The sequence below is a fragment of the Lissotriton vulgaris genome, chromosome 9 (genome assembly GCF_964263255.1).
Source record: "Lissotriton vulgaris chromosome 9, aLisVul1.2, whole genome shotgun sequence".
Lineage (NCBI taxonomy): Eukaryota > Metazoa > Chordata > Amphibia > Caudata > Salamandridae > Lissotriton > Lissotriton vulgaris.
The window spans coordinates 901,010,829-901,037,320 of NC_141697.1; the positions used below are offsets into that span (position 1 = coordinate 901,010,829).

Genomic DNA, 26,492 nt, shown 5'->3' on the forward strand with positions numbered 1-26,492 from the left:
AAGCATCTTGTTTCTTTTATGTTAAATTTTACAAGTAAGTTTATTTAAAAGTTGACTTTTCTGTAATCGGGCTCGACAGTTTGTTACAGGCGATATCGAGTTCACAGTACAAGGAGTAGTAGAGAGGGGGAGGGGGGGGGGGGCAGGGGTTTCAAACCAGGATGCACCAATAAGAGTTTTGATAAATTTCGGGCGAAGGAGAAAGTGTGTGGATAAAGTGTGTGGAGGAAAAGGGGGGGGGGAGAGAGAGGGGGGGGGAGAGGGGGGGAGAGGAGGGGAGGAAGAGGGGAGGGGGGAGAGGAGGAGGGGGGAGAGGAGGAGGAGGGGGGAGAGGAGGAGGAGGGGGAGGAGGAGGAGGGGGGAGAGGAGGAGGGGGGAGGGGAGGAGGGGGGAGGGGAAGAGGAGGGAGGAGGGGAGAGAGGAGGGGAGAGGGGGGAGAGGAGGGGGAGAGGAGGGGGGGGAGAGGGAGGGGGGAGAGGGAGGGGGGAGGGAGGGGGGGAGGGGGAGAGGGAGGGGGGAGGGAGGGGGAGAGGAGGAGGGGGGAGGGGGAGAGGAGGGGGGGGGGAGGGGGGGGGAGAGGAGGGGGGGAGGGGGAGAGGAGGGGGGGAGGGGGAGAGGAGGGGGGAGAGGAGGAGGGAGGGGAAGAGGAGGGGGAGAGGGGACAGAGGAGGGGGGAGGGGGAGAGGGGGGAGAGGAGGGGGGGAGGGGGAGAGGAGGGGGAGAGGAGGGGGAGAGGAGGGGGGAGGGGGAGAGGAGGAGGGGGGAGGGGGAGAGGAGGAGGGGGGAGGGGGAGAGGAGAGGGGGGAAGAGGAGAGGGGTGGAGAGGAGGGGGTGGAGAGGGGGAGAGGAGGAGGGGGGAAGGGGAGAGGAGGAGGGGGGAAGGGGAGAGGAGGAGGGGGGGAAGAGGAGAGGAGGAGGAGAGGGGGGAGAGGAGGAGGGGGGAGAGGGGGAGAGGAGGGGGACAGGGGGGAGGGGGGAGAGGAGGGGGACAGGGGGAGAGGGGGGGAGGGGGAGAGGAAGAGGGGGGGAGAGGAGGGGGACAGGGGGGAGAGGAGGGGGGGGAGGGGGAGAGGAGGAGGGGGAGAGGAGGAGGAGGGGGGGAGGAGGAGGGGGGAGGAGGATGGGGGAGGAGGATGGGGGGAGAGGAGGGGGGAGGGGAAGGGGGAGAGGAGGGGGGGCGGAGAGGAGGGGGGAAGAGGCGAGGGGGGGAAGAGGAGAGGAGGGGGGTGGAGAGGGGGAGAGGAGGAGGGGGGGAAGAGGAGAAGAGGGAGGAGAAGAGGAGAGGAGGGAGGAGAGGAGGAGGGGGGGAGAGGAGGGGAGAGGAGGGGAGAGGGGGGGGGAGAGGGGAGGGGAAGGGGAGGGGAAGAGGAGGGGGGGAGATGAGGGGGGGAAGGAGGAGGAGGGGGGAAGGAGGAGGAGGGGGAGAGGAGGGGGAGAGGAGGGGGGAGGAGGAGGAGGAGGAGGGTAGGGTGACCAGATCTCGAGAACTAATAATAACAAGCATTTGCAATGCAATAGGTCTCGCATTTGGAAAGTTTGAGGTATTGGTATTGTAAATTACATTTTTTTTATTTATGTATTGGTTTTGAAAATAGCGAAATTAATAGCTTTGTCATTTACAATGCCAATAGTTTTAACTTTCGCAAATGTGACAACTATAGCATTTGTAATGAAATATGTGTTGTATTTACATGACTTAGATGTATTAATATTACAAATAACAATGGCTTTTATTTTTTTTAATAAATAATACTTATATAAAAGTTATTGTAATTTATAATGGCAATAGCTTAAACTTTTGTAAATAACTTTTGGGAAGATTATGTTCAGTGTATTTTATTGTGATAAATTCAAAAACAGAAGTGTTGAGTGATGCTGTGGCGTTGAGTGATGCTGTGGCGTTGAGTGATGCTGTGGCGTTGAGTGATGCTGTGGCGTTGAGTGATGCTGTGGCGTTGAGTGTTGCTGTGGCGTTGAGTGTTGCTGTGGCGTTGAGTGATGCTGTGGCGTTGAGTGATGCTGTGGCGTTGAGTGATGCTGTGGCGTTGAGGGATGCTGTGGCGTTGAGGGATGCTGTGGGGTTGAGTAATGCTGATGCGTTGAGTAAAGCTGTGGCGTTGAGTGATGCTGTGGCACTGAGTGATGCTGTGGCACTGAGTGATGCTGTGGCACTGAGTGAAGATGTGGCATTGAGTAATGCTGTGGCGTTGCGGGATGCTGTGGCGTTGCGGGATGCTGTAGCGTTGTGGGATGTTGTGGCGTTGAGGGATGCTGTGGCGTTGAGGGATGCTGTGGCGTTGAGGGATGCTGTGGCGTTGAGGGATGCTGTGGCGTTGAGGGATGCTGTGGCGTTGAGGGATGCTGTGGCGTTGAGGGATGCTGTGGCGTTTAGGGATGCTGTGGCATTGAGTGGTGCTGTGGCGTTGAGGGGTTGTGTTGGAGGGTGGAGGTGGAGGGTAGATTTGGATGTAGGATTTTGATTTGGATGGTGTAGTTTGATTCCTTGTGCCTCGTTCAGATCGTACCAGAGGGGTACAGGAGTACAATGGCACTTCGGGGTTGTTGGCTGTGTTGGCGCCCACTCTGGAATTGTGCCTTCACTGTATCACGGATATAGGGATGGCTACGGCGAATCCCGCCTATGCATACCCACTTAACGCTTGTAATTTACTATCTATGTCCGTGTACCAGCTGCATTTTAGGACTGTAATATTTAATGGCGGGCCAGGCCCATACAATTTTCAGCAACTGGCACTGGAGGTAATTTACATCACATCACATTTCCTAAGGTGGTACCCAAATTTAATGATGTACTGCTGAACATTGAGCAGGAAAGAAAATTCCAACCAGTTCTGCTCATATTTAGTGGAGCTCATGTACAGGCCTGGATGTTTAGAACTGGTGTAGCAAATTTGTGTGTGTGTGTGTATAGATATACTAGCAGCCCGCCCCAGCGTTGCCCGGGGCAGAAGGGGGCTGGGGGCAGCATTTCAGGCTTGCGTGCACCTTACCGTAGCGCTCCCAGTCGCACAAACCCAGGCCCCCGCTCCAGTCCGCCTCACTTCACCGCCCCCCACTACTCTCACTTAAATGTCTGCACCAAATGTGAAAGCCGTTTTAAAACCTATCATTTATTTTGCTATCCCGCTCAAGTGCGCCTCACTTCACCGCCCCCCACTACACCAAGCCAGTCTACACGCCCCGCTGCAGTCCGCTATCCCGCTCCATTCCGCCTCACTTACCACTCCTCCCCGCGTACTTCACCGCTCCTCCCCGCGTTTCACATACCTCATGGCGCTACAGTCTTGCTACGTTCTCCGCTCCTCCATGCCCTGTTGTCCTCCATTCCGCTCCAGTCCGCCTTACTTCACCGCTCTCCCCGCGGTTCATGTACCTCATTCCCTCCAGTCTGGCTAAGTTTTCCGCTCCGCCCCGCGCTGTTGTCTGCTCCTCCTTGCGTTCCTGTCCTCCGATGATGTCAGCACGCACGTTGTTAGTACACACGGCCGGCGCTACTTCTTAGGGACTACTTTTTTTTTTTTTTTTTTTTTTTTAGCCTATGTCCATCTACTGGACCCCCCCTTTCCAACGCTGTATTGGGTGTTGCGATTGGTGGTGTACTTTTCGAGTGTACCTGGCTCAAAGGACACAGTTCTCTCTTTATAATAGTAGTATAGAAGTATAGATATTGATGGATATATAGATAGATATATATATATATATATATATATATATATATATGCAAAAAACAGTCCACCTCCTTACAGGCAGACAAGGGGACACCACGGGATTAAGAGGTTCCATTTATTTTCGGGATGTGGCATAACGCGTTTCGACTTTCGCCTTCATCAGATGCAGACCCTCCCAAGTGTTGCCGATGCTGGAATCCGGAGTGTCTTTTATGCTTGCACATCTAAAGTAGAGTATTTTCACAGCTGAACCTAGTTCAACAGGATTCTCATTGGTGGTGAAGGATGGAAAGACTGCAACTCCCAGAATGCAGTTTGTGCAGGTGGCGGTTTTGCGGTGAGTAATCCTTTAAGCAAGTTTCTTGCAGTACATCAAGTTCGAGTGCTTGCTATGAACGTCGTCAGTTTTAAGGATTAGCAGCGTTTAGTTTAAGCAAGGAGTTCCTCTTGGTCCCGCACTTTCTACCTCGCGATCCCCTCGGTAACAGGTCTGGAGCATTGATAAAGTAACAATGTCTCTCCACGTGTTCGTGGACTATCTTGATAGCAGAGTCTCTGATCCTTGGGGTGCGAAGCGGTCTGGGATAATTGCCATAACCCAGTACACTCAAAGAAAGGGCCTCCCTTGCGCTATATGGCAAGCGCTAATATGCAAAAAACAGTCCATCTCCTTACAGGCAGACAACGGGACACCATGGGATTAAGAGGTTCCATTTATTTTCGGGATGTGGCACAACGCGTTTCGGCTTTCGCCTTTGTCAGATGCGGACCCTCCCAAGTGTTGCTGATGCTGGAATCCTGAGTGTCTTTTGTGCTTGCACATCTAAAGTAGAGTATTTGCACACCTGAACGTAGTTCAACAGGATTCTCATTGATGGTGAAGGATGGAAAGACTGCAACTCCCAGAATGCAGTTTGTGCAGGTGGCAGTTTCGCGGTGAGTAATCCTGTAAGCAAGCTTCTTGCAGTACATCAAGTTCGAATGCTTGCTATGAACTTCGTCAGTTTTAAGGATTAGCAGCGTTTAGTTTAAGCAAGGAGTTCCAGGCTTCTCAAATTCTGCAAAGAAGATCGAGCCACACCGACCAGGTACTTTTCCAATAAATGTATTTTTGGGGCAAAAAAATACGCGTTTCGAGCGCACAGGCTCTTGGTCACATATATATATATATATATATATATGGGAGGGTAATGTGGTTACTCAAAGGGATGCAAAGGGATGTCTGGGCGGGTCCATGGGACCCCCTTGACCTGCCTGCAGATGGCTTCTCTCAGGAGACAGTGCGGCTCCTGAGGGCTCCTTGGACTCTTCCACACACTCTTTCTGATCATTCCCCGTTTCTACTTCAGCTTTCCATTCCCCACGAGGGAGGGTATGAGAGACAGTGGCGCTTCCCTGGTCGGGCTTTATTAGACCCCGTCTTCACCGAGGACGTTAGACAGGCCATAGAGGATTATTTGGAACTAAACACTGGTTCAGTTGACACCTATGCAGTGCTGTGGGAAGGTTTTAAGACATATATTAGGGGGGTCTGCATCTCGAAACATGCCGGGGTACTTTGTGATCTTCGATTACAAAATCCTGGCCAAAGTCATCGTCATCAGACTTTCTCTGTTGATGGAGTCCATTATTTCAACGGTGCAGTCGGGCTTTGTCCCGCACAGGTCCACCTCGCTTAATCTACGCACGCTGTTCACTGTTCTACATCGCATAGATCCCTCCACGCCTGCCGCCGCCATTTTGTTGGACACCGAAAAGGTCTTTTGACTCTCTCAAGAGGCCTTTTTTTCTGCCGGTTATGCGCCGTATGGGCATGCCAGAGTTTTTTGTGGATACAATGGCCCTTTTATATATTAAACCCATGGCCCGGCTGCGCCTAAATAGCACCCTCTCCGACCCTTTCCCTCTATACCGTGGTACAAGGCAGGGATGCCCCCTATCCCCTCTCCTTTTTATTTTAGCTATGGACCCTCTAGCTCGACAGTTTCAAGAGAAACATCTCCAGCGTGGCCTGCAGTTTCGCACGGGACCTCTGCTGCTTTCCATGTATGCTGACGATATGGTTTTGTATGTCCGTCTGCCTCAAGATAATCTATCACTGCTAATTCGAGAGATCATACGTTTTGGTAACTATTCTGGACTTCACATTAACTGCACAAGTCTGTTATATTTCCAGTGACGGCCAGCACTTTGCCTTGAGCTTTTGATTTTCCATTAGTGGTGCACAGATTCGGTTAAGTATTTAGGCATCCACATTCACCTTGACACTGCCTCGGTCATTCGTCTCAATTATGGCACAGCGGTTGTTGCGCTGGAGACTCAGGTCGCCCGAGGGCTGTGCTTACCTTTGTCCATGGCGGGCAGAATTGCAATCATCAAAATGATTGTTTTGCCCCGGTTTTTATATATTTTTTTAACAACATTCCTATTCCGTTGACTAAAGTCTTCTTTTCGCAACTTCGCTCTCACTTAATCCGTTTGGTATGGGGAGACAAGACCCCTCAAGTCAGCTGGAAGGTCTTGACTTTACTCCCCCGAGAGGGGAGGGCTGGGTGTACCAGATCTATATTTGTATTATTTAGTAGCTCAATGCTGCTATGCATACGCCTGGTTCCACCCCGATGCCCGCATCCCCTATTTACGTCCGGAGTCTGATCTGGTCTTGCCTAGACAATTACTCACGAATCTTCCAATGGGCTTCCATAGGGACACCCGGGACATTCAAACGGTTTCCACCACCTGCTGGGCTTGGATTAGATTGCGTAGACTATTGGATTTGGACCTGTTATGATCCCCAGCTTTACCTCTGCCCAACTCCTCTCTGTTTCCTATCACAGGTGAAGCTCTAGTAAGGCGCACGCTGGCAAAGTTTAATATTAGCACCACTGGTGACTTGTTCCCAGATGGGCACGTCTTCTCTCTGTCGGAAGAGGCCAGATTTAGTGATCGGTCCTTCATGGACACTTTCATACTCACCCGGTTGCGTTCGGCATTGCAGGCTACGTACTCTTCCTTCCCATTGGCGCCTGTGGAGCCCCCTCCCCTCTCCTTATTGATTCAGACCCCGACTAACGCGCAATTGATTTCCAAACTATATAAACAATGTGGAACACTCAAACCAATGCTGGACTGTAGGCTCCGTGCTGCTTGGGAGGGTGACCTGGGTGGGCCCATCTCGGATGATCAGTGGGCTTTCTGTTGCAGGGCCACATCCGACATCTCTCTAAACAGTCGTCACAAGCTGCTGCACTTCAAATTCCTTAGGCGGATGTATTTTACCCCGGCACATGCATACCGTATTGACAACTCTAGGCCTCACCATTGCCGCAAATGCCTTGCCCCATTTACAGATTTCGCACACTTAACCTGGACATGTCCTAAAATACACGACTATTGGCTTGATATTCACACCACCTTGGGAGACATATTATCATTACCCCTCACTCCTTTACCTGAAATCGCATTCTTGAGGTTTGTATTAAAATTCCCCAAGACTGTACGCCGCCTGGCGGCCTTGGGCTTCCTTTTGGCCAAGCGTGACATTGCACTGCTATGGGGTAGTAAACGTGCCCCAACACTGCGTGCCTGGTTAAACAGTATGGCGTTTTGTAGCGTGAATAGCGACGAATATAGCACTTTACTTCCTACCTCCTCCAGACCCGTCGATATATGGGTCCCATACAGCGAGTATATATCCAGATGCCAGCTTATAAATGAATCACCAACACAATCCGGCATTACCCCCTCAGGAATAGGATAAATTTCACTTTATCTCAGATAATGGTTAGAACAATGGGGTATGCAGTATGTGTATTTGGTTGTATTGATTTTTTTTGTCCCTGTCTTTGATTCGAGATATATATAGAGCTGTTTTTCCACATGAACATTTCACGTTGTTTATTTATCATTATTGTTGGTGTAGGAGTATCACACCCATCTGTTTTCAGTGCAGCTCATTGGCTATTTTGAGTTTTTGGTATCATTGTATTGTCTTCCTTGTTTTGATTATTTTTTATTGGATATTGTATGTACACACATTGACGGCTCATGATTATTATTTGTTTTGATTTGTTTTCTGTTTCATCTTTATGTAAAATGGAAAAATAAAGGTTTAATAAAAAAATTACAGAAATCACAGCAGAATAAATAAAAAAATTAAAACTTAAAAAAAAAAAAAATAAGATGGGCAAAGATTTGAAATTGCCTTTTTAGCGATAAGCATGTCATAGTGTCCTGGAACATCGCGGGGATGACAACTGATAAAATGCTCTTTATTCTGGAACATCCACCTTCAATTGTGTTACTGAAAGAAACATGGTCCCTGATACCCTTTGTGCAAAAAGATTACTTCATGTTCACTAAAGCAGCAGAGGCCTCCAGAAGAGGTCACGCAAAAGGAGGCCTGGCAATTCTATTGAGAGAAGAGATAGACTGGGACCCGGAGGAAATTGAGCTATCGCTGCCTAATGTTCAATGCATCAGCATTAAGTGCCAGAAAGAAAGAATGGAGACTTTATCTGACCTCTTACTTGTTAATATATATTTTCCACCAGGAACCTCAAAAGATCAAATCCGGAGTAAAGCATTTAAGAAAATTGAATCAATTCTATAGGTAGGTGGATACCCTATGATGATAATGGAAATATCTCAAATTCACTAATTTATAATGGGGGGAAATCTCCACAGGAAGAAGCCTGCCAGATTCCAACCCCCGTCCTCCCCGATAAAATAAAAGCAGACAAAAGGGGGAAAATGCTTTAGTCTTCGATCGAAGCAATTAATGGTGTAATATTAAATGGGAGGAAAGATGGTGATATTCCGGCGGCATTTACCAGACTGGGTCCAACTAAGTCTTCAATCATAGACTATTTTATCCGCAGTTTATATTTATTTCCGAAGGTCCAATCGCTTTCCACTAGATATTCTCATGAAAGCGATCATGCATTACTAACTACGGAAGTTGAAGTCTATTCCCTGCACACCTCCCCGTGGTCACACCGATCATACGAAGGCCAGGCAGCTGTAGATCATAAAACAGGAAGGATCTATTGGAATTCCAAAGCAATAAGCAAGTTAAATCATATAATTTCTCATGATACGCTAACATTAATAAGTAATACTCGCAATCCAATAAATAGATTTGAGGCAACCTTACAGTCGGTAGTCGCCTCTCTTCAAGAAAGTACCTCGAGATGAGAATGTGTTAAAACATGCCATATGGGGAAATCTTTGGAGAATAATTTTCGACAATTAAATAAATTGACTAGAATGCAATTTCGCTCTTTCTGTGTGCTGAGACAAGGAGAAATAAGGAAACTGAAAAAACTCCACCAACGGACAAAGGAGAAAGAAAGACAAGCACAAGGAGATCGTGTCTGGGTTGACATTATTTATTTATTTATTTATTTATTTATTTATTTATGCAATTTTTAAAGCGCTGCAATTACCCATGGGTGTCTCGGCGCTGTGAGCTAAGTCTAGTCCCAGTATTTTAAAGATTTTAGTGCAGTAATTTTATGTTGGCCGTTGCTAATGAGTCACTGAGAAAACAACCATGTCTTTAGTTGTTTTCTGAAGATGATCAGTGTAGGACTGGTTTTTATTTTAAGAGGAAGAGAATTCCATAGCTTTGCAGCTGCAATGGTGAAACGTCTGTCTCCCCAGTTAACTTTCCTTGTTCTGGGGATTTGAATCAGGTGAGCAGTATTCGAACGTAAAGTTCTGGGGGTTGGAAGAGGCTTGAGGGAGTCACTGAGAAATGTTGGTCCTATATTATTTACTGCCTTGTAAACAATGCATAAGGCCTTAAACTTGGTTCGACTCCTGACCGGGAGCCAGTGCAGTTGAGCCAGGTGTTTGGAAACAGGTGAATTTTGGAATGCCCAATAGTATTCTTGCGGAGGCGTTCTGAATCCTTTGATGTTTTGAAATAACCTTCTCTTGCGCATTGAGGAGGAGGGCATTACAATAGTCGGTGCGAGAAAACAACAACGTTGAAATTAGGGTTTTGCCTGTAGTGGTGGGAAGATAAGGCAGAAGTTTCTTAATTTTTCGTAAAATGTTAAAAGATGATGAGACTACGGAGTTCACATGGTGATGAAAAAGGAGTTTGTTGTCAAATATTACTCCTAAGTTTCTAACTTCGCTGACCGGTTCAGGTGGAGTGCCCATTTCCTCTGGCCACCATGAGGGAGACCAAACAGGCTGAACCTTACCAAACAACATTACTTCGGTTTTTGAAGAGTTCAATTTAAGACAATTGGAGGCCATCCAACTGCTGATGGCCCGCATGCCATCCTTGAAGTTTGCCGCTATGGTGGAACCGTTTTTATGTATGGATAGTACCAACTGTGTATCGTCAGCATATGTGGTTAGGTTGATGTTGTATGCTTTTATTACCCTCGCCAAGTCCGAAACATAGATATTAAAGAGGGTCGGACTTAGCGAGGAACCTTGTGGGACACCACAGGGGAGGGTAAACTTCGGAGAAGTGAATGAGCCCAACTTAACTGCCTGTTTGCGGTCGGCCAGGAAGGATGCAATGAGGTCCATGGCCTTGTGTTTGATACCAATGGCCTCGACACGGCCGATCAGAGTAGAGTGATCGACCGTGTCGAAAGCCGCCGATAGGTCCAGCAGAATCAGGACAGCCTGTCCATCATTGTCCATTGTTGTTCTTATTTCATCAGCGGCCTTAATCAGAGCAGTTTCAGTCCCATGTCCTTGTCGGAAACCGAACTGTGTATCATCTAATAGGTCATTGTTTTGAATATAGTCAGACAGTTGTTCGTTCATGACAGATTCAAAGATCTTAGCTGGAATTGGCAATGATGCAATAGGACGGTAGCTGGAGGGCATGGATGGATCAAGCGTTGGTTTCTTTAGGAGTGGTTTGATTATGATGTTCTTCCAGATATTGGGATATGTCCCAGTTGAAAACATGATGTTACAGATGTGTGTCAATGGTACAGTAATGGTATCTGAGACGGTGTGTAGTATGGAAGGGTGGCAAGGGTCCAGAGGGGAGCCCGACTTGATTGCCGGGATAAGCTTATGAATACGTTGAGGATCTACCTTGGTGAATTCCGTAAGTGTTGATGAATTCGGGTTTGATTGCATGTTCGTGGATGAAATGCCATGAAGGTTGGGAGTGAAATCGTTGAATATGGATGTCACCTTGTCAGAAAAAAACTCAGCTAATGTGTTGCATAGAGTTTGTGATGATTCAATCTGTGGATTTGTGGGTTCTGCAAGGTGGTTGACAACTTCAAACAGTTTTTTCGTGCTGCTTTTTGCCTGGTTTATTTGGGTGGTATAGTAGATGTTTTTTCCTATGGCTATTTTCTGCTTATAGACTAGGAGTGCAGCTTTGTATGTTGTTTTATCTGATGGATTGTAGTGTTTGCGCCAGTGACGTTCTAGATTGCGGCAATGTTGACGCTGAAGCCTAAGTTGTTCGGTAAACCAAGGGGCCGATGGAGTTTTTCTATTACGTTTAGATCTTCTGGGGGGCGCCAGTATTTGGAATGCCCCTTCCAGGATGGAAGTATATGTGGTGGCAGCCGTGTTTGGGTCCATTTCCCTGTCTGTGTCCGCAAAAGCATCAGTGAGAATCTGATCTAGATGAGTGTAATCTATGTTTCTCCAATCTCTGGTGGTTTGAAAGGGATTTTGTGATGTATCTTTACATACCATTGTTTTGATCTTGATGTCAAATAATATAGCAGAGTGGTCAGACCATGTGAGGGGTAATGTTTTATTCACGGTAATGTGAGGATTGTTGGTAAAGATACCCTTGAGCGTGTGTCCTGCCTTGTGTGTTGGAGTCATTATCAGTTGTCCAAGGTCTACCGCAGATAGATCCGTCGTGAGCTGGATCGTGTCATTATCTGTCAACGATTCTAAGTGATAGTTAAAATCACCTAATATGGTAAAATATTTGTGCTCAGCAGCTAGTTCACTCAGTTGATGAAGTTGGGACAAAAATGCCTTGCGAGAGCCTGGGGGTCGGTATAAAAGAGTACCCGTGAATGTTTGATTGGTGGTAAGCGTGACAGTAAAGGCAAGAGCCTCACAGCTCGCATGTTTTCGATCGATTGCTTTTACTCGCAAGCACTTACACTTACACTTACATTCAACTAGCAGAAACACACACAACAATAATAAATTATTCTGAAAAATAATCTCTGCGCCGATGGGGATACGTAAATCTGTTCATGCGACTCCTGTATCATCATCTGACTAGGAAAAGTATATTCTAAGTCTCTATAAATCTAACCATCATGACCCTTCTTCACCTGGACTGGATCAGGCACTGAAGAAACTACCCGAACAGAAACCAATGGAAATATCATCCTTCCAGATCTCTTTTCTAATTTCAAAGTCTTACAAAAAACGCTGACGTCTGGGGAAACTTCTTAGCCCCTCTCTTCCAATATTGCTTGAAATGTGGAGAAATTCCAGATTCTTGGCAAGGGAGTGTGGTGGTTCTCCTTTTAAAAAACGGCGTAAGAACGAATCCCGTAATTTATAGACAAATAGCTCTCATTGACGCCTCCGGCAAGATCTTTGCTGCTTGTGCTTTGGAACACTTAAAAGACTGGGCTTTTTCTAGAAAAGTTATTCCCATGTATCAGGTTGGGTTTCGCCCAAAGCATTCTACTTTAGACAACATTGCTGTGCTCCAAACCGTGCTTGATAAGTTTGTGAAGTTAAATGACCAAATTTTATATTGTGCTTTTATTGATTTTTCGACGGCGTTCGATAGTGTAGGTAGATTGACACTATGGAGAATATTGGCTGAAATGGGGATTCCCAAAGATCTTTTAACAATAATAATCTCCCTTCATACATCAACATGGTGCAGAGTCCAAATGGGGGGAGAAAAAGGTCCAACCAAACCCATCCCTTTGCGGAATGGGCTAAAACAGGGATGCTTTTTAGCTCCCCTATGATTTTCCATCTATATTAGCGATCTCCCAGGACGTCTCTCTCAAAGTAAGAATTTCCCTCCAAAATTAGCTCAAGTCGATATACTTTGTTTAATGTATGCAGATGATATCGTTATACTTGACCAGACCCCGATAGGTTTACAAAGATCTTTAAATGAATTAAATCTGTATGCAATCGAAAATTTCCTGATGCCACATATTAATAAAACGAAAGCAATCCCTTTGAGTGACAAATGGAAGCCCTTACCTTATATCTGGTCTCTAGGAGATGAACCAATAGACTCTGTAAGAGAGTATGTGTATTTGGGTATTATTGTTAGTTCCAATCTGTTAGATACAGCACACCTCTGCCACCTGTACCGGAAGGCAGATTCCCACGTTGGGGCTCTACAGAGATTGTACCACTCCACGGGAAATAGACACTTTACACCAATGCTGGAAGTCTACGGTAGGAAAATCCCTCCGATGTTATCGTATGCCATGGAATATTCACAAATTAAAACATGGCAATCTATAAAAGTAAAGGAAGGGACCATACTCCGAAAATTGATAAAAGTGGCTCAGTCAGTGCCAGTTCAAGCCCTACGTCTTAAGCTATCGGTAACGGGCATCTCAACCAGAGTAATTTCAATTATTATTAGGTGGGCGTCCAATTTATTACATGCAGCCCCAGACACCTTAAGACATTTGTTAAAATTGGAGACTTTCAGAGAGGAAGCGACTGGGTATACTTTTAATAGGAATATGATGAAAGCCTTTGAGGTCTCTCAATGCACGGTCGCACTTTTACAGCAGTGGTCCCCAGCACACCTGAAATTGTTTTTAAAACATTTGGCCCTAGAATCAGCTTTGAATCCGATGAAGAACACTGCAGTCAATTGAAGCACTATAAACGGTTTGCAGAACAAATAGAATTTAAAACCTATACTCCCTATTTGCGATTTCAATTAAAGCATGGAGTAAGGCATTGTATTCTACTCTTACGCTTGGGTATAGTCCCATCAGCCACTTTTTTATTAGCTAATTGGGATTGTACTAATAACCCAAAAGGTTTATGCGAATAATGCAAAGATGGCCAACAAGATTTTCTACACGTTTTATTAATATGTCCTAATGTGAGCATAGTTGCGGCTCGTCAATGTTATATAACCCCAATTCAATTAAAGTATAATGCAGTCTCTGCCCAAGACCTAATCAAATTGTGTAATTCTCCTGTTAATGAATTTGTCTGTCATAATCTGTTTAAGTTTTTGAAAAGCTTTTTGCAGCTGTTTTAAGTTATAAGCACAAAACCGAAGATTTCACCATATCTAATCCTATTGAATACTGTATGAGTAGGTGGTAGAATATTGCTACAGTACCAACTTGTAGTGAGCCAAAAAAGCAAAAGTCTTTTATCTAATATTTTTTAAGAGTATCTAAAATTATTTTAATTCTGTATTTGTTGATCTCAGTTGAGGTCTGGATCAAATAAAATTTTACTGTTTCTGAAAAAAATATTTTGCATTTATTTGGGGTGAGGGTCACTGTGAGAGGTGCCCAATCCCTAGGGAATGCTGGCAACACCAAAAGCATAGGAAAAATAAGCTAAGCCCTTTATCGCAATAAGTGGTTTTTAGGTGGAAGAAAAAAGTCACAAAATTTATGAAAATTGTAATTCAGCAGCCGTTATTTTGTGAAGAACAAAAAGACATCATATTGGGATGAAAATCTTATGCTTCTTTAAAATTGTGAGTTTTCACCCAAAATGTTAAAAAACGATGAAATATCGAAAAAGCAATTTATCCATAAAAAAAGCAGCACGTAGCCAACAAAGACTGTACACTACGAGGATTGGTGGCCTACAGACTAGACCCTGCTGCACACAGCGGAAGGACGTGCACAATAGGCGTTGCACAATGCAGGTTGGGCGTAGAGCGGGGGTTGGCCTAAACATCAAAAATTGGTTGTCTATGTAGAATGCAAGTTTGAAGGAATTACAATGCTCTGTAAATTCTTAAACAATAACTGTTTAAATTTGCACACTTTAAAATGAACTGTAGTCAAACTGATATACACTTCTTAGAAGTGAAATTAGAGAAGATAGCTTACAAATTTCATAATACAAAACAAATACAGCTAGTATCAGTTTATTAAATGCTAGAGGTAAGCAAACTGCAAGGATGAAATGGAATATATCATATGGGGAGCTCATTCGGTTGAAAGGGATGTGCATTATGAGTAACTCCTTTATGGTAGCGGAGAAATAAAGTTCACGTTTCAGACCTAGAGGATACTCTGAAAGGTCTTACAGGTAGTGGTAAGGAACGTGAATACATTGAAGAGGGAGGGCCTTCTCTATAGATCTGAAACCGTAGATATAACAGCATAATTGGGAGAAAGCAAACCAGCACAATAAGGTTGATCACAACATTAACAGACATGTCATAGACTACCAAGAGAACATTACAGAAACAATGTGATAGTCTCAGAAATAAGACACATACATAAAAGCATACACAGCTCTCTCAAAATTACATTCAGAAGAAGCAGATCAATTAGAAACATAATAGTTTTGAGTAAAGTGAGTGACTGACAAGGGAAACAATTTGGAATTTCATAGGTGGAGTAGATGCATGGCCTATAGCACTGCTGTAATGTTTGCTGTCATGAAAAAAAGATACATCAGAAGCACAGTATTTGCTCTTGATGTAGAAAATAATACTGGAGGTTCTTAGAGGAATTACAATAAGGATGCCAAATGCCCCACAACCGGACACATTTCACATATTCATGAGGCTAAAGACACACTATTTTTGGCATAGACAGGGTCTTGAAGAATTAAAGAAAAGGCCACAGACAAGGTATCCTTATTAAGTTATTTACTTAATGCATTTGTGAAGCACTCTAATACCAAGGTGTTGTCTTGGCGCAGGCTAGACAAGTAAGAAAACAGATAGTTTGCTTAACGGAACAGAAGGGTTTTCAAGGCTTCCCAAAACGCAAGTGGGGAGTCATGCATCCTGATATGGAGCACAGAATTCCACAGCTTTACCACTGTAATAGAGAATGCTCCCCGAGTGTGAATCCAGGAAAATTTAGAGACCACCAGAAGACAGGCTCCAGCTGACCTCTGGCAGGGAGTTGGAAAATAATGGAAGGAACTTGCCTTGCAGCTATTGAGGAGCAATACGTTGAAAAGCTTTAACACAATGCCTATAGTTTTGAACACTATTTTCTTGAATATCGGAAGCCAATTTATGGATTGTAAGTCTTGTGAAAACGAAGATAGTTTAGGTAGTTTCAAAGCCAGACGAGCTGCCGCATTTTAAATTAGCTGAAGTCAACAGACAAAAACTAAATAAATAAATCAAAAAAGAAAAACTGAAGAAAAAGAAGGAAAAATAAATACGATGAAGCCCGAAAAAAGGTACAGAAATCGAGACACCTCAAAATTGTTTCTCAAACTAATGGCCAAGCCTGAACTGGTAAGAATGGAATAATCTTCTGAAGCGCTTTCATTAGGCTAAAAAACGTATTAACTTGCCCAACTGAAGTCAAATCTTGATCAAGTTGAAAGCACAGATGCAAAATCTCAGGGACAAGAGATGGAGTTGGTCTCAGTTATTCTGGCCAGAAGTCACATAGAAAAATTCTAGGATAATTATTTCCTGAAATCATCAGAACTTTTGTTTTATCCAAGTGTAATTTAAGGCAATTGGTGTGCATCCAATTCATCACTGTCAACAGGCATTCCCTGAACACTAAGGTAGAGTTATCCTTCTTCCAGATAACAGAAACAAGCAAATGAGAGTTATCGGCATCATATGCAAATCTTAGAAGAAAGCACTGAATTAGCCTATCAGAGGTCCATAACCAAGCTGAAAAGTGTGGGGCTCGAAGCCGATCCCGGAGACCTCATGAGACACATCCTTGAATCCGGATTATAAAGGCCCCATCCATACAGCCCTTGATCTTCCATATAAATTGGGCCCTAGAAAAGTTAATCTTGCCCTCAACACCAGCCTGCGTTGCGTCTGCCACTCCAGTAGCCAGGGGGTGGGAGACTGTGCCAACTGCCTCCCTAGAGGTCCAATAGCACCAAGGGAGAGAAGCAGCCCTGGTTGGCCAAAAGCAAGAGGTACATTCAGGACCGAGTCTGAAGTTTTTTTGAGTCCCATGGCTCCAAGGCTCGTCAAAAATGGTGTGTCCCTCAAAAAGAGCAGAAAGGAGAACATTAACCTCTTACTCTAAACATCTTTATAGGAAAGGGAAGCTGGGAAAATGGGCAATTATTTCCCAATCACAAGATGATAAGCATTTACTTTCTTGTTTTTACACATGGTTGAAAGTAGCACTTTTTTCCAATTCTTGGGAATACATTGCCTCTAAAACAGATCTAATTGGAAAGTGCCGAGAGTTTGGTGAAGCAAACTGTTTCCTTCCCATATTATCTCAGGAAGACAAGGATGGGGGGTGGATGGGAGGGGTGGGCGAGGGGTTGAGTAGAAGGTGGGGCAGAGATAATAGCCTTCAGAAAGTTATTCAATTCAACCTTAGTGATGGGTGATAACGTACAATTTCTTACCAGACATGGAAATAGGGTCAGCCAAATCAAGGTTTTCCTCAAGATTGGTTTTCCTCCAATGGACAAAATTCACAAATCAATTACATTTTTTCCCCCTTAAGAAGTTGGAATCCAATACATTGTAGATCTTGAACTTTGTGAGCCCGTGGGACTGAATGTAACAGAACAACTGATTATTCATTTGTAAACCTAATACTATATGAACTAACCTATCTATATTACACTGCTTTATGGTTTAATGGAATTTCAATTGAGGATTTTAACAGATACACTCCACTTTTTTTCCTTTAATCTACCACATGGGATTGGACTACTCTGTCGAAAAAGGTATAGCTAAAAGACCGAAAAAATAGTTAAATAATTTGACCTATTATCATTTTATTATATTCAGGTCTGCCACCATGGGATGGAATAATTATTGACCTTTCAAATAGAACTTTGGCATTCAAATCAGACTTGGAATTTGCCTCCTTCAGTGTGACTGGTAAAAACAAATTTCATGACACACAGAACAGTGTTTTCCTACAAAGTTTGAGAAAGTTATAAAATTCGATCTAACAATAATCATGTCAGGATGGTCATAGGGGTGACTTCAATGAAATCATAACTTGGCATTGGGCCTTGATCTACGCAACGCTTGAAGGATATGGAATCCCAATTCTAGGGAATACACTCATGCATCAGCAGCGCACTGCTCCCAGTCCTCGAATTCATTTATTTCTGATACCAGCTGCAGATCTACTGCATACTCGGAGGTGCCCATATCCTGACCAGAGGACTTTCTGATCCTAGAAGAAATGGTGGGACCCCGAGAAACCGAATCCTAGTGGGCATCGGTACGCTCTTGGCAAAGAGAGACATTGCAAAGCACTGGAAGAGGGTGTCAGCCCCCATTGCAAGAATGGACTACTGTGCAAAGTTGGATGAACCCATTTACATCACAATAGGATGCCCACAGAAACATGTCAGGGTGTGGGGCAAATAGTGGTCTTATTATGGTCTAGAGGGGTTGTGAGGGCTAGGGGCAGAAATATATATTTTTGTTGTGAATCCTTGCAGGTTCCCTGTGTGGACCAGGGAGTGGTGTGTTGATGTTCTGTTTGTGTTGAAAGCAAATAAAAAAACTAAAATTGTTAAAAAAAATTTAAAAAACAACAGAAACAATAATCATGTATACATGAACTCTGATGCCTGATCTTAAAGAAAGACTTAGTGGAGAAATCTGTTTTCTGTTTCCTTGGCATTATTCACGTAACATTTTTGGCACTCCACGATGGCGCTAACTGTGATCAAGCCTAGCACGAACAGCTGAAACATAGCAGAACTGCTGAGTTAAGAACAAAAATCCACTGCAACGAGTTCCACATGTATGCATCTTTTCTGCAGAGGTTACAATTCTGGCATATTTAACTTAGGGAAAACTGTTAATTAGTGTATAGATGGGATGCAATTTACTCGCTTAGTCAGTAAAGCTTCGACATGCAAAATTTGCGAATGTCCCTCAATGGCTAAAAAAAGAAAGAGGGGGTAGTAAACAAAAGAAGCATTTTCAGATTTTATCTCCCATAGGAAATTTTGCTCACATCTACAGCCAAACCGCTAAAGGATTCACACAAAACGTGGAATGAAAAGGAACACAATGGGTCATAGGAGCTCGAGATCACAGCAAACCACATCTAGACAAAGGAAGAGAATGATTGAAAGAGGAGGTGGCAGCTGGGATACTCAAAAACATGAAGTCTCTGACAGAGAAAAATGAATTGTGCCACATTATGGCCATGTGGAGTTTAGCGCCTTAGAATTTGTTAGGCGATTTATTTTATTTATTTTATTTTAATTTCTTATATCGCGCAGGAATCAATCCCATAAGGGTATCTCCGCGCTTTGCCAGCCAGGACATTGTCGTGATCTTCAGGTGTGTTAATAGGACTGAAATGCTTCCTGAAAGAGGAGGGTTTTCAGGGCCTTTCTAAAGGCCAGATGATTGGTGTTCAGCCTCATTTCTGTGGGAAGTTTATTCCATAGGGCAGGCCCAACCGACGAAAATGCTCGGTCTCCCTGTCTCGCTCTTTTTGTTGCAGGGGGTTTCAGGAGTGCTTGGTTGCTTGAACGAAGTGAACGGCTAGGTTGGTACGGTTCAACAGATTGGGAGAGATATTTAGGGCCATCCCCATATAAGCATTTGTGGACCGTGCAGCATATTTTGAAACTGATACGCTGCCGTATCGGGAGCCAGTGTAGCTCCATCAACAAAGGCTTAGAAGGAGTCCTAGCTGGCGCACCCATGACCAGCCTAGCCGCCGTATTCTGGACCACCTGCAAACGACCTACTGCGTCAGCGTTTGCTAGCGTCAGCAGGCCGTTGCAGTAGTCTAGGCGGCTAGTAACCAGAGCCTGCACGAGTGTTTTCCTGTAAGTATCAGGAAGATAAGGAAATACTCGTCTTAGGAGGCCAATGGTATAAAAACATAGTCCTGCAATATGATTGGTATGCTCCTTGAGCGTCAGTTTTTGATCAATCTTAACCCCAAGATTTTTGACATGAGGCTTAGGTGTAGGGACTGGGCCCAAGTCCAGCGGCCACCATTCAGGAGACCAGAGAAGACTCGCTCTGCCGAAGAGCATAACCTCAGTTTTTGTAACGTTACATTGGAGGCAATTTGCAGCCATCCAATGTGACACTGCCCTCATACCCTCAGCAAAATTTGCCTTGACCGTAGGATCAAGGGAGCTGAAAGGGTAGAGAAGCTGGGTGTCATCAGCGTAAGAAACTGGTGTGAACCCATACTTCCGCACAATCTCAGCAAGGGGGGCCACATATACATTAAACAATGTAGGGCTGAGACATGAGCCTTGTGGCACCCCCTTTGTGAGCGCCTTCGAGGTGGAACAATAGGGGCCCAAGCTGACAGATTGCGATCTCCCGGAAAGGAAACTCTCCAGCCAAGACAGTGCTGAGCCTCCAATTCCCACTCCCTGCAAGCGGCTGAGAAGGATATTATGGGACACGGTATCGAAGGCCGCAGACAGGTCCAACAGCACTAATATCATAGACCCTCCTCTATCCTGTGACGTTTTGATCTTATCAGTCACAGATAGGAGGGCTGATTCAGTGCTGTGGTTGGGCCTGAACCCAGATTGTGATTGGTCCAGGCCCCCTGTCGCCTCGATAAATTTGGAAAGGATGGTATTGACGTGTTTCTCAGCCAGCTTGCTAATGAACGGGAGAAGGGAGATAGGGCGAAGGTTGGAGAGTTCTGACCAGGGAAGAGTGGTGTTTTTTCGTATAGGGTTCACTACCGCTTCTTTCCAAGGTTGTGGAAGTTGTCCCTCGGCAAAGGAGAGATTTATAAGTTTCCGAATAGTGGGGCCTAGTGATTCCACCAAGGGGGAAATCATACTCCTTGTAAAATCGTACTCCTTGTAAAATTCACACCAGTCAGCTACAGCTTTCACAATATTCAGCACCTAAAACGAGTTAACCATTCATTCAATCTGAAAGAAAGAAAAAAAGACAAAGGCAATAGGTCTCATTGTATACCCATGCGATCAGTATATTCTACCTTATGTTAGAAACATAAGGTTGTAAAACATAGGCAGCAGCTTTCATATGTGAGTGTCCAAAATGACCAGGTCTACTGACAATTTTTCACAGATAACAGACAAAGGCAAAGATAAAAGAAACTAATCAATTAGATAATTATTATGGAAGTTATTGTCATTAAATCACCAGAATATGTTCACTACACTCAATTATTACCAATCATATAATAAGTGTGCTAGAAAAGAAAGACTGTTGTAGAGAATAACTTTCGTGGGACACACTTAGGGGAGAGAAACACTGGTGAAAACAAATGGCTGAGAGTGACTTTTTAGGTCGAGCATGAGCAGCACCTGCGCTGCTCTGCGAGGCATTCTGTATTGAGGTAGGGACTTGCAACGCCGTCCACTCTCTGCCCACATTTTTCATTGGCTTGTGTCATTGTCCACTGTAAACTGTGGCTGTTCATTTGTCAAAAGGCTTAGTAGTCTCACCTTAGTAGAGCCTAGTCTCATTTTGTAACCTCCCATGGCGACACCCACTGTTACGTGTGTTGTTGCTCGGTAGGCTTCAAATTCAGCCTCTGACCACTATTTACTAAAATAGTTTTGTCCTGCCACGCTCTCTCCTAACGCTTTAAAAAAAATTATAGCATGCATTTGTGAGAGTTTAAGTGATTGGCATTGTAAATGACAATTCCTTTTACTTATCTGTTTTAAAAACATCACATAAATAAAAGACATTGTCATTTACAATGCCAATAGCTCAAACTCTCATAAATGTGAGACCTATTGCATTGCAAATGCGTGTTTTGCATTGGAGACACCGAACAGAATGTCTAGGAACTTGTGATGAATAACTTTGTGAAATCTGGCTCTTGGGCAGTTTAGAGCCACTGGAGAAGAACGTATTTTGCAGCCCTGCAAACTTCTCACAACAATGAAAGAGAGCGCACCGCTGATTTGTTTGCAGGGGTGACATGGGAGGTGGGCTCTCCAAGCTCGAGGATGCTCATTCCTCCTCAAAAGAGAGGAGTAACAGTAATGTCAACCTCTTCCCCGTTGTTATTGTAGAAAATGGTACATATAGTAACCTCTACAAAGTAGGATAATGCTCACTATGTGCACACAGGAAGCACAGGCAAACAATTCCCATATACAATGCAGGCTATTATTGTACTGAAGAACATTCAAATGAGAATGACAAAATAAAAATAAATCCTATATAAAAGAAATACTACACATGCCTGTTTGATCAATATATCCGAACTGTCAAACATTAATTGACGAGCGCAAACTTTGTTGTTGCTGACCATTGCTTTGCCTACCCCTAAAGTTTGTCACTGCATGGCAATTTTTCAAACAGTCAGATTATCACCTCGGAGCTAATAACAAATATTTCACACAATTTGAACAAGACTGAAACATGACCAAATGTTGTCCTGTCAAATTAGGATTATCTGTGAAAAGTGGAGACCAACTTTTGAGGTTAAAGGAAATTGCAATCAAGATTTCCTGTACGTCCCATAAGGCTTTCACAGCTGCTTTTTCGATTTCAGATTTCAACTTCGAGGTTATCTGCAAGGTGACTTTCAAATAATGAAACACCTTTTTAGAGCCAGGGTTAAGAGCACACTCCCACTCTTCCTCTATTTTTAGAAATATTTCTGAGCACGCACCAAGCAACCACAGTATCTTTAACCATATAGTTGTGAGTGCACCATTCAGACACCCGAAATGGGCCTGTGCATCAGTCTGCCTAGGATCTCTGGATAGAATACTGAGCATGCACCAGTCTACCTTTTTGAGATAAAGTTGTCAGACTGAGGCAGCATTGCCTCCAGCCTGCTGGCCCCATGAACCAGCACTGGCAAAGCCAATGGGTCTGGTTTTGGCTGCCAGCCGTATGGTTTTGTTAATGCTAGTGTTGTCATTTTTTTTCATTAATTTTATAGTTGGAGAGACTGTCATGTTCTTGCAAATCGGGAAAATAACACAATTGCTAAAAACAACAATATTTTTTCAGTCTCGAAGACCACACATTGCCATAGTACTCCCTGACACTGAAGGGAACTACTTAGTGAGCGTGGATGTTCTCCTTGTGAAATGACAGAATGCCAACACTCACAATGGAGTTATTTAAAGGAAGAAGGGGGCAACCCACTGCCCCATGCCAGCAGAAAAAAATGTGAGACAGACCAATGGAAGAAGTTGACTACCTAAAACCCCTTATAAGCATATTACAGATATACTTATAATAAATGTAAGAGGATTTGTCTAATTCCCGAGGTAAATAGCATTGCAAAACTAACAGGTCTGGTGTTGACTGCTAGCATTTTGGCTTTCTACATGCTTGCTGTGTCACAGTTTTTGTATTGTTTTTTGAAGCATTCAGGGCCTCATACGTATAAAGAATGGCCTTGAAAAGCCTACATTGCCACAGTAGTCTCTGGCACTGATGGAACAACGGAAGTGCTGTTTGATAAAGAGCAGAATGTCATCCCTCACAGTGAAGTTAACCAACTGCTGAATGGGCTGACCCACTGCTCCATGTGGTGTTCCGTACTAGCCAGAAAAACAAGCATTGGAAATGCAATAGGTCTCGCATTAGGAAAGTTTGAGCTAATGGTCTTATAAATGACTTTTTTTTATTATTGTGTTGTTTTTTGAAATAGCTAAATTAATAGCTTTGTCATTTACAATGCCAATAGTTTAAACTTTCTCAAATGTGACACCTATAGCATTTCTAATGCAACATGTTTTGTATTTACGTGACTTAGATGTATTGATATTACAAATAACAATGGCTTTTAATTTATTTTAAATTAATACTTAAATAATTTATTTAATTTGAAATGGCAATAGCTTAAACTTTTGTAAAAATCTTTTGTGAAGATTATGTTCAGTGTTTTTTATTGTGAAGAAAAGCCAAGAACTTAAGGGAAATATTAACATCTTTTTGTGATTTGTAATAAAGCTTGAACGCTTGAAAACAGCTTGAAACATTGAAAGAACATATTTGAACCAGTGATGCTGTCGTGGTGCTGAGTGATGCTGTGGTTGCGCTGAGTGATGCTGTGGTTGCGCTGAGTGATGCTGTGATTGCGCTGAGTGATGCTGCGGTTGCGCTGAGTGATGCTGTGGTTACGCTGAGTGATGCTGGGGTGGTGCTGAGTGATGCTGGGGTGGCACTGAGTGATGCTGGGGTGGTGCTGAGTGATAATGTGGTGGTGCTGAGTGATAATGTGGTGTTGCTGAGTGATGCTGGGGTAGCGCTGAGTGAAGATGTGGTGATGATGAGTGGTGCTGTGGTGGTGCTGAGTGATGCTGGGGTGATGCTGGAGTGATGATGTGGTGATGCTGGGGTGGTGCTGAGTGATGCTGGGGTGGTGCTTAGTGATGCTGTGGTGGTGCTGAGTGGTGATGTGGTGGCACTGAGTGGTGCTCGGGTGGCGCTGAGTGATGCTGTGGTGGCGCTGAGTGATGCTGTGGTGGCGCTGAGTGGTGCTCGGGTGGCGCTGAGTGATGCTGTGGTGGTGCTGAGTGGTGCTCTGGTGGTGCTGAGTGATGCTGTGGTGGTGCTGAGTGATGCTGTGGTGGTACTGAGTGATGCTGTGGTGGTTAACCATTTTGTAGCATTGTAGTGTTACCTTAGCACTGTCAGATGTTCATTTGGACTGTATTATCTGAAGTCTAAGAAGCACTTTGTCTGCCTGAATGAAGTCCCCAAGGCTTTGAAACTACCTCTGATGTTGAACACAGACCTTCCAATGGGTATCTAATTTCTTTATTTAAATAGTTTTTAATATAGCGCTGGCAAGACCCGAGTGTATCAGAGCGCTTTAAAAACATTTGATTTTCAAATATTGTCAAAGGTAGTGTTGGATAAAAATTGGTTACAGAGTGCATTTTTATTAGTTACAGATTAAAAGTTATAGAATAGAGTCTTTTTAAAGTCAAATCACTGCAATTCCTGGAGAGGGATAAACAATGTAGTGAAAGTTAAGGAGGAGGTTTCAGTTGGGATTCAGGTTGTATGATGTACGTTAAAGGGTAAAACAAATGAGCAATGTACCACAGAGACATATGGAGCACTGAAAAAGGCACAAGAACACCCAAAAGCCAATAAAGAGTGTGCTTAAAGACCCAAGAAGCTAGAAGAGTGACACTCCAAATGTGAATGGCTCTGCTACAAGTACAGGAAACATGAAATAACAACAACCCCCATTTCTAATTTATTTCTGCATGCAAAAAGATGAAATGAAAGCAACTCTAAAAAGCGCAGTGGAAAAGACTGTAAAGTCGCCAACTAATGTAAATTAAAAAAAACAAAGTCTTTTTGTCGGAAATAAGAACAGACACTGAAACAAACCAACTGATGGCCTTATGAGGCTGAGAACACAGACAGTTAATATATATCTCCAAGATTTAGAGAGAAATACATGGGACATGCAAGCTGAAAGACAGTCAAGTGCAGTAGCCGATTCAGAGCAACTGGTCATCACAACCAGCTGTCACAATGAGACATGGGTAAGGATATTGTTTGTAAAATGCAAAGACTTTGAATATAGGTCTTAAAGACACAAAGTTAGAATTAGAAACATGAAAGAAAGAACAAATGGACATAAACAACCACATGGTGGGACGTTTTAGAGGAATCCTGATGGTCGGCCCACACCTTTCGACCGGAATTGAGAGGGCAAACAGAAATTGTAGGCACATAAATCCAAAAAGGAGATCCTGAGGGACACTGCATTGAAGCTTTCAAGCTACAGTTGAAAGAAGTAATTATGATAAAAGCTTAGGGCAAGAAGACAATACCCTACTGTGACAGTGAGATCTCAGTGTTCTAGGTCTATCAGCAGCAACACTGAGATGGCAATAATATGAATATGTTGAAACAGGAACTCAAACAAAAAATGAGGTACAAGTGGAAAATGCTGAAAGGTTTACAGCTTGATTGGAAAGGGAAGACAAAAATAATCAGGTCAACAAGGAAAGGGGGAGCACTTCTGGGTATACAGAACAATGTTGAGTGAAGCTCAGTAGCAGACAAACCATCGCCAATATGACAAGCCCACAGGAAATCACCAAATCCTTGACCTAGACAAAGAGTGATGTACACATTTTTTAAGTCAATAAAATAAGAAGGTATTCGGGGTGGGAAGGCTGTTATTGTAAGTCAGGCAGGTTTGGGGGGAGAAGAGATAAAGAGAAGGGCCCTGTGTTTATCTGCAAATTGGAGTAGACCTGCCCCCCTTTAAGGTGAGAAAACCAGAACAGTAAATAGAGATTTCACTAAGGTATGACAGTGCCTCCTCCCAGATGGGAGAGGTAAACATAACACAAATACACAGCGAGCAGTACAAGTAAAGGAGGTGAAGAGAACAGAGAGAGAGGCATCCTAGTTAAACACAATATTTAGGTACTCAACCACAGTGGATGATGATGGATGTTGAGACCGAGCATCATAGGGACAGGTTACTAGATCAACCTAGAAGTGAGGCGGGTGTGTGTTTATTAATTAGAGTAAATTCATTAGCTAGGGGTTGTTTGTTCACAAGTTGGTTAGACAGATTCTATAATGGGGGTCACATACACCTTTCTGCCCACAATTCTAGGGAAAACCCAATACATAAGCACACAAATAATTTAGAAAATTCAAACTAATTTCTTTGAATGAAAGGGGTTTAACCTCTACCAATAGGAGGAGCATGGTCTGGAGCTATATCGGGCAACAAAGAT

General features: G+C 43.9%; 1 protein-coding gene across 1 annotated transcript in view; it reads right to left on the reverse strand.

The window, feature by feature from the left end:
- BICRA (BRD4 interacting chromatin remodeling complex associated protein) overlaps window positions 1-26,492 on the reverse strand; it is a 593,087-nt gene that overhangs the window by 501,529 nt on the left and 65,066 nt on the right. The gene's annotated exons all lie outside the window — the stretch shown is intronic.